An 8,676-nucleotide genomic window follows, 5' to 3' on the forward strand; every position below is an offset into this window, starting at 1 on the left:
ACAAAAAGTGACGCACCGGCGGCATAAAAGTGACGCATGGCCTCATAAATAAGGCACAATGTTTTTAAAGGTGAAACAAGGATTGAGATGGGGTGACATGTTGATACTTGTTAGAGAGGGAGAGGAGGTTCCACCCGAAGGAACTCAAGGGCACTACATGTTTATAAGTGAAGGGATCCACATATAAGATCACAGAGAATGAAGGTACATTGCCATTTACTTTCCATGGCACTTTTAATATAAGAATCCTTGAAAATTTGAGAAGAATGCTGTATGAGATGAAACTATCTCCTAGACCTGCACAATTGAAGCACTGAATTCTTGAGAACACACAGTTCAGAATAAAGAAAGGCCAAAATGTTAAGGGAAAGCTAGAAAGGCAGTTCATTCATGCACCTATGCTAAATAGGATTTCTAAAGATTGAATGTAAAAATAGTGCTTAGAATAAATGAATGCCTAGGGGGTTATCTGTTCACACTCATACATTACTGTATAGTGTCTACTTATTAAAAATAGACACAAGCCCTGATTACTGCTTGAAACAATTTTTCAAAAGAGGATTATCAGATAGGTAAAAGCTGTGTGCATTATATCTTTATTATCCAACACATATATATGATGATTAGCACTAGCAATTGGTATTTCTCAAATCAAAAGGGTCTGACATACGTGTTGGACTTGGACCTTTTTGCAGGGTCATCCCTAAACTTTTTGCCTTCCTCCTGTATTTTTTCTGACCTGGTGTTGGCTGTTTTATGACTCTGGGCACCTTACCACTGCTGATCAGTGCTAAGGTGCATATGCCCTCCCTATGGTAAAATGTATTATGTGAATTGACTTCCATGTTTGGCTTATTTGGTTTACTATCAGCCCCTAGTAGAGGGCACCAGGGGTGCCAAGGGCTTGTATATCCAAATGCTGCTAGTGGGCTTGCAGCACTGTTTGTGCCACCCACAGAAGCAGCCTGGTAAAATGTGTCTAAGGTCTGCCATTGCAGAACCTGCATGCAGTCTGGTACTGTCATGCTGACTGGGCAAGTGTCCCCACTTGCAAGTCCCTAAACCTTCCCTTACCTTCATGTTAGTCACCCCTAAGGTAGGCCCTAGGGCAGGGTGCATTGTAAGGATAAAGTGGGACATGCCCTGAAGTGTGTGGCATGTCCTAATAGTGAATTACAGCTATTTTCGTTTTTCACTATTGTAAGGCTACCTGCTCTCCATAGGCCAGAATGGGCTGCTAGATTATGACACCCTATAATCCTAGCAGGCTCAGGAAGCATGGTAGAAATTCATGTTTAGTATGCCTGAACTCAGAATAATAAAATACATCTTTTAGCAAAGGTTATTTTAATATCCTGGGTTTGCAAATGCTACTTTTAGAAAGTTAGCCTTTGCGTGCCTAACCATTTCAGTCCGCCTCTGGAGGGGAGGGCTATCTTCTTTGTGTGTAGCTTGAGTGACAGGGCTGGGAAGTTCCAGGAGACAGGCTGGGGCTGCCAGGTGGTGAATAGAGAGATTACACCAGGATGGGTGGGAGGAGTGCACCTTGACTCTTAATAGGGCAGTGCTCTGCCACCACAATGCTGGCTCCACCCCCTGGGGAGAGTCTGATGTCTCTGCCCTGCCTGCTGAAAGAGGAAGTCAGAGTCCCAACAACAAAGTGCTCCTCACTGAAAAGAACTGGACTGGGATTATGCAAAGGCCCCCCTGGCCTGTAAAGACAAAAGAAACTTGGTATACATGTAGGAGCCCTGCTCCTAAGAAATCAGATCCTGATTGAACCACGAAGGAACTTTGCCTGACCAGAAGGACCTGGAAGAAGCTGAAGGAGGAGTAACTTTCCCTGACCTGGGGGATTGGCCTGCAGTTGGTGCCTTGCTGAGAAAGGAGAGGAAAAGACTGAAAGAGACTTTGCACTTTGTTTTTCAACTGTCTCCAAGGGCTTGGAAGAAGAGCTTGCCCCCTGAACTGAGTCCCAGGACCATTGGACTCATTTGCCTTCCAAAATTGAGTTGCCTGGACGATCTGTGCTTGTTTCCCGCTGGATTTGGCCCCAGTACGCCTCGTACTACATCCGCCGCGAAGCCGTGTCTTTGCCGCCTGGCACCGTGCGTCTACGCTGATCCAAAAGCGTTAGTTCGCACCGTATCCCTCCCGGCTGCATTGCACCTAACCTTCCCCGCCGATTCGAGACGTACAACCCTGGCTGCCGAACCCTGTATGCCGGACCCAAGCTCCATCGTCCCGCAGGTACGGTCCGTACCCTGCTAACGTACTGCACCGTGCCGTACTCAGAGCCGAGAAGTCGCAGTACGCTGATCCTCCCCGTACGCTGTACGGCACTGAGAAGTGTCGCCGCCGATCCGCACCAAAGGTATGGCCCGAACGCCACGGACTCTGCAAGCTGATCCAGATCATCCGCACGTATCCCTGAAGGCCCCGTACAAACGCCGCGTCCCGACGCCGTGACCGGACCAGACCGAATACGCTGCCGAACTACGACCCGGAACCATCAACTTGTCCTGCACTGTCCGTCGCGGATCCCACGAACTGAAGGTACTTTGTTCTGTTCGCACCGCAGCGTGCGCATCATGGACCCCGGAGTCCGCACCGATTGTTTGACTCGTACTTTTTTTGTTTTTAATGTGGACGAGTCGCACACCCAGGTACGAACCGTACAAAACCTGAAAAGCAGCAGAATTGAGTAAAAGAAGCCTATTTTTGCATTTTAAGCCTTTTTGCAAGAACATTGAACTTTAAAATAATACTGTGGTCATTTTAATCGTTATTCTGGTCTTGTGCTAAGCCTTATATAAAGAGAACTATTTTTGATATAACCTTGACTGGTGTCCATTTGTGGTGTGTCATTGTATTACTGTATGTGTTCACAAATGCTTAACCTATGACGCTCTGAGAATAGTCTTGACTGCTTGCGCCACACTACCTAAATGGTGAGCAGGGGTTATTTGAAAGGGTGATCCCCTTATCCTGACTTAGAAGTAAGAGTCCCTGCTTGTCACAAGTGCATACCTGTGCCAACCAGAGATTCCCAATTCTAACAATAGGTAACCAACCTCTCCCATAAAAGGCAAAGTCAAGGGTTCAGGCTGACTGCGCGGGAGCTTTGAACAGATGCAGAAATCACAAGAATGGCCACTGAACAAAATACCTTTATCCTGGTTTCAACAGTGATGTGCTGGGTGCAGTCAAGAAATAGATCAGTGTTGATCCCTCAGTCACGGTGATGGGTCGATTTTCTTCACACACTGGTTGCAATGCGCCAGTTCTGAAGATGATGTACTGAGCCAAGAGGTTCTGGCTCTGTAGGCAATGCACTGGGTTTCTCTGCACAGTCAAGGGAATGTGATGTTCTTCCCATGTCATGTGGTTACAATAGGCCTGAGCAGCAGCTATTTTACATGCTGACATTTTTAAATGTCTTTTAAACATAATGACATTTGACACACAATTTATTGCGTGCTTGTGCACGATGATATTCTCTGAAACAGCTTTGCTTACTTTTCCACTTTGTAGGCATATTATCATCATATCGTGAACATTATATGCAAGGGCTAAGTTCACAGTGCAAAATGTTGTTATTATTGTCAGTTCGGTGACAGAGCTTTCACAATAAAATCAACAATAGCGCCTTACTGGGAACATGGGTGAGTTTTATTATATATACCACATCACTTCCTTGTTTAGATAGCAGAGCATTTTGCTGACACTGCGAGGTCACCCCACGCTGGAATTGCAGCCCAGCTTATTCCTGTCTCCCTCTTGCGAGGGATGCAGCCCAGCACTCCACCAAGACGAGCGGCCTGATGACACTTCCCTGTAGGTAATGGGGAGTTAGATCACCCTACAGGGATTCTGGAGATTCAATCACGCTAGGCACACTTGGATAGGTAGCACTAGGAAGGAGTACAATATTTGACAGCACTTATATCCCAACATATATTCAAGGCTATAACACAATGGTTGAATTGTTCATCTTCTTCACCAGTCTCATCATGCTAATTACGTTATTCTATTTCCTTCGATTGGTCATTGCAGCAGACATATTTTACTCAAGAATCACAATGCTTCAATAAATATTGAAACTGCCAGTTGTGTATATCTTGTGTACTTCTTTGGATATGCAAGAGTAACCAAACTAAAAGGTTCTAGATCTGTTACAATGATTTCCTTGGGGAGTCTGAATTTTAATGTCCTGAAGTTGCATAATCCATATGCTACCATGTAGATCTAGGATACAGATGGTGCAATGTGAGCTAGCAGAACTACAGGCAAGGCTATCCTGAGGGTGAGTGTGGAATCAGACTCTCAAAATCCTGATGTTTATGTTGTCCAACAAACTCACAGTTTTTACTGAGGATGTATATGCCACACAACACCCACACTGCAGTGGCTGTAATGGGTTTGTTCCGATGCATTGCTTCTTTAAGGTGATGCACTGGTTCCGAGTGTGATGCACCGATTCTGCTCCTGCAACAGCGACGAAGATATGTCAGTTCGATTGGATCAACCAGTTCAGCCCACTTCCAATGGAACAGGCACAGGAGCAAGTGGTGAGACTTTGTTATCACTGAGTCTCAAAAATAGGAGGCAAGCAAACAAGTACTTGGAGGTCACTCTAAGTTTTAGTAAAGTCCAGTTTTTCCTCAGCAGGGTCAGAGGGAAGCAAACAGCAGGGAAGCAAAGTTGGGAGCAGTTCCTCCTGAGCAGCAGTCCACCAGAGTGACAGTCCTTGTAGCAGCATGTCAGTCCTTTTTACTGAAAGAGTTTCTTTACAAGTCCAGAAGTGTCTGATTTGGTGGGTGTCAGAGACCAAGTGCTCATACCCAGTTGTGCCTTTGAAGTGGGAGTGACTTCAAAGAAGGGTCTGTGAAGTGCACAGAGGTCCTTTCTTCCTGACCCTGGCTCCAGACTAACTACAAGGAGTTAATCAAACTATTGTGGGACCCCTTCCTCATGCACAAGACAGCACACATGTAAACAGCAAAAACGAGGAGAAATAAAGCCTTGTAAATAGGGGTCAGCATCAAAATCAATGGGTGTTGCGGTGAAATGCCCACCACAACACCCATTGCCCTCCCATTTCACGCTTAGTACAACTTGAAAGGGTGCATTATTTACAAGGTAGGACTAATCCAAGTTAAGTAATGTTATGTGATGATTAGATCAAGTGTGGAGCCTCTGTTGTGAGTAGGGCCATTACAAGACAGGGTATGGTTGAGGTCCATAAGGAAGGTCTTGAAGGTGTTCAGTAAGGGGTCACTAAAATCATTTGAATGCATGTTCATGTCCCCGAGGAAGATATGGTTGATGTGCTGTTTTGAAATGGCGGAAAGGGTCTCCATTATTTGTTTGATAAAAGGTAGGTTGCATACTATCTTATCATTAGTATATTTTGATACCTAGGTATTCACAGGAGGTATAGTTTGAGTGTTTTGGGGTGAGCATGGAGCGATAGATGCATGCTAAGACCCTCCCAACTCGTCCAGTTCTATCAAGTCTGATTATGTCATAACGAGGTGTGTGGGAATAGAATGTCCTCATAGATGATGAGGTCTCATTCAGCCAGATTTCAATTAATATTATGAGGTCTAGGTCTTGTGAGAGAATGAGATCTGCGGTGTCAGCTTCGTTTTTTACTACCGATCTGCAATTGTAAACTATAGATCTGAGATTAAATTTGGTTTCTGAAACTTCAGGGTATGTTATGAGGAATTGAAATATGTTGTATTGATTCATGGCTATGTAGTTGAGGCTAGGTTCTTTAAGATCTAAGAGGGTTGAGTGGAATAGTCTGGATAGTGACTGGCATGAATATCATAACCCCATAAGATGATTTGTAACTCTTTGGGGTCTGTACATGTGATTGAGATGGGGCTGAGTTTTCCTGTTCAAGTTAAGAAAGATAGGTAGCAGAGCATTTGTGAATATCACCTGTCTAAGGGCCAGATGCATGAAGTACTTTTTTTGTTCGCAAACAGGCCGATTCTCAGAATCGGGCCGTTTGCAAACGGGAAAAAGCCTTTTGGGATGTATCATCCCAAAAGGCCCTGTCAAAATAGGGAATCGCAACATTTGTGATTCCCTATTTTGCAAATGCATTTAAGGAATCGCAAATTGTGATTCCTTAAATGCAATGCAGGAAGCACCCAAGTTGTGCGATTTTGCCTTTAGAAATCGCAAATTACCACCAACTTCAAGTTGGTGGTAATTTGCGATTTCTTTGAAAAATGCACTTTTAAGCGTTTTTCAAAGTGCCATGTGGCCCACATACATGCCCTTAGGGCATGTATGTGCGCCACATGTGCACACATGCTTATTTCAGGGGTGACACCCTTGCACCCTTGAAATTGCATTTGCAATTTGCGAGTACCTAATGGCTTTATGGGTACTATTTCTTCTATGTGCAGAGGATTGGGGCAGGTCAGATACGTGGGATAAAGGGGAGAGCAAGCGTCTTCCCTTGGCTTGGGTGATCTGGAGTCGTTGGTGATGGTTCTATTGATGTAATTGATATATTGTCCCTGGGGAGTCATGGGTGACATAGTGGAGGTGGGTCTGGAAGAAGTGTGTGTTCCTGTTGATGACAAGGAGGGGGGGGTGACTTTTGGAGGAAAAAGGGACATAGATCAACATCCTATTTTTGATCGTCATGAATATGTCATCAAACAGCTCTAAATAATGGTCAGATGATTGAATGAGAACCTTTCCATTTTTGTAAAGGGTGATCGTAGCTTCAGCCATGAATGTCAGTGGGAGCGTTACAGAGATTCGTGCGCCATGTGGTGTTTTCCTAGATGTGTTAATCTTGAGCGTAAACTTTCCGCCATTGTGCTCTTTTGCTGGTGAAGAAAATTAAATCAGTAACCACAGCTCCTTTAGTGGCACAAAAGTAAACATCAGAGATGAACCTTTCAGGATTCCTTTTCAGCAGTTTATGTTTGAAGTTTTTAGCTGTGTTTTTAGAAAGGTTTGGTGGGTATTTAATCTTGAGCGCATTACGGCCAACCCGTGACATCAAACTATCCCTGGGGATTAACTCCATTGCGGCAACAGTTGCTAGAGTTTAAAGTTAAAAATGAACTCTTGAGACGCGCATCAGGCAAAAAAACAGTGTCCAGAGCAAAGGAGCTTTCTCATCTGAAGGAGTGTGGTCAGGGGTGTATAGTGGCTTCTGAGGGAGTGTGGTCAGGGGGTATAGTGACATCTGAGGGAGTGTGGTCAGGGGGGTATAGTGGCGTCTGAGGGAGTGTGGTCAGGGGGGGTATAGTGGCGTCTGAGGGAGTGTGGTCAGGGGTGTATAGTGGCGTGTGAAGGAGTGTGGTCAGGGGGGTATAGTGACATCTGAGGGAGTGTGGTCAGGGGGGTATAGTGGCGTCTGAGGGAGTGTGGTCAGGGGGGTATAGTGGCGTCTGAGGGAGTGTGGTCAGGGGGGGTATAGTGGCGTCTGAGGGAGTGTGGTCAGGGGTGTATAGTGGCTTCTGAGGGAGTGTGGTCAGGGGTGTATAGTGGCTTCTGAGGGAGTGTGGTCAGGGGGGTATAGTGGCGTCTGAAGGAGTGTGGTCAGGGGTGTATAGTGGCTTCTGAGGAGTGTAAACATAGGTGGGATAGTGGATGAGAAGCGAGTAACTCAAACCATGAATTCTTCTAATGATGTGGGAACAGGCTAGCAATTGGGAGATACACCCTGCTAGACCAGGTGCTTGAGTGGGGGACATCAATTATCCAGATTGTGTATTTGATCCAATCAGCCGTGAAGGTATTCCTTCATGGACTTCAATCGAGTAACAGTTGCATTTCCAGTGCAGGCCAGAAGTTCTTCTGGGTCGAGGAGCAAGGCTGTCAAAAGTGGTGGCAGGAGGCGCTGAGTGGTTTACATCTAAAACGATCAGCAGTGATGAGGGCGAGAGGAGTGTAGACAGGGCACCATGTTCAAGTAAATGGACGGACACTGAATGAGGTCAATAAGTACCATCCCCAAAAAATAAATAATACTAAGCGTCCCAGGCTATTGAAATGAGGGAAGGGGCAAACATAATCTAATAATGATTTCTGAACCGAAAAAGACTAAACAAAACAGAAACATGTGCAATTTGTGTGTGGTGACCACCTGCATCACTAAAGTATGGCCGAACCTTTAATGCCCAAGAATAGGTACCTTGGTGAAGAGCTTGTCGTCCATCATTGATTTCAGTGTGCCTGTGTGAGACAGGCCCCAAGGCCATAACAGTTCCAGGAATCGATGACCTCAGAAGTCCTTCTTCACTTTTATTGAACTTATGAAGGACAAGTCCTATATTTATTTCAACAGTGATATGACAGCCATCTAAGGGAGCATCTGGCATGTAAGACGACGGGGTCCTCAACATGGAGGGCCAACTACAGCCCTGTGAGACCACACCCAGGACTCAAGAGCGAACACAGCAGGCGCAGCTGACACCCAGCGCCCTCACGCAGGAGTCAGGCACACAAGGAATATTATCTGTATCTTTGGTAGACAGCCCTTGGCCTATAGCTGCAGTTGCCAAAGCACCTACACGGGTGTAAATTACACAGGTAGTCTAAATGGGGGAAGAAGGACACCAGAACAGCTAAAGGAGTATGTATGTATGTGGGTATGTATGTCTTTATGTGTGTATCTATGTATGTACGAGGTAT

Source organism: Triturus cristatus, chromosome 7, assembly GCF_964204655.1.
Source record: "Triturus cristatus chromosome 7, aTriCri1.1, whole genome shotgun sequence".
NCBI classification, from domain to species: Eukaryota; Metazoa; Chordata; class Amphibia; order Caudata; family Salamandridae; genus Triturus; species Triturus cristatus.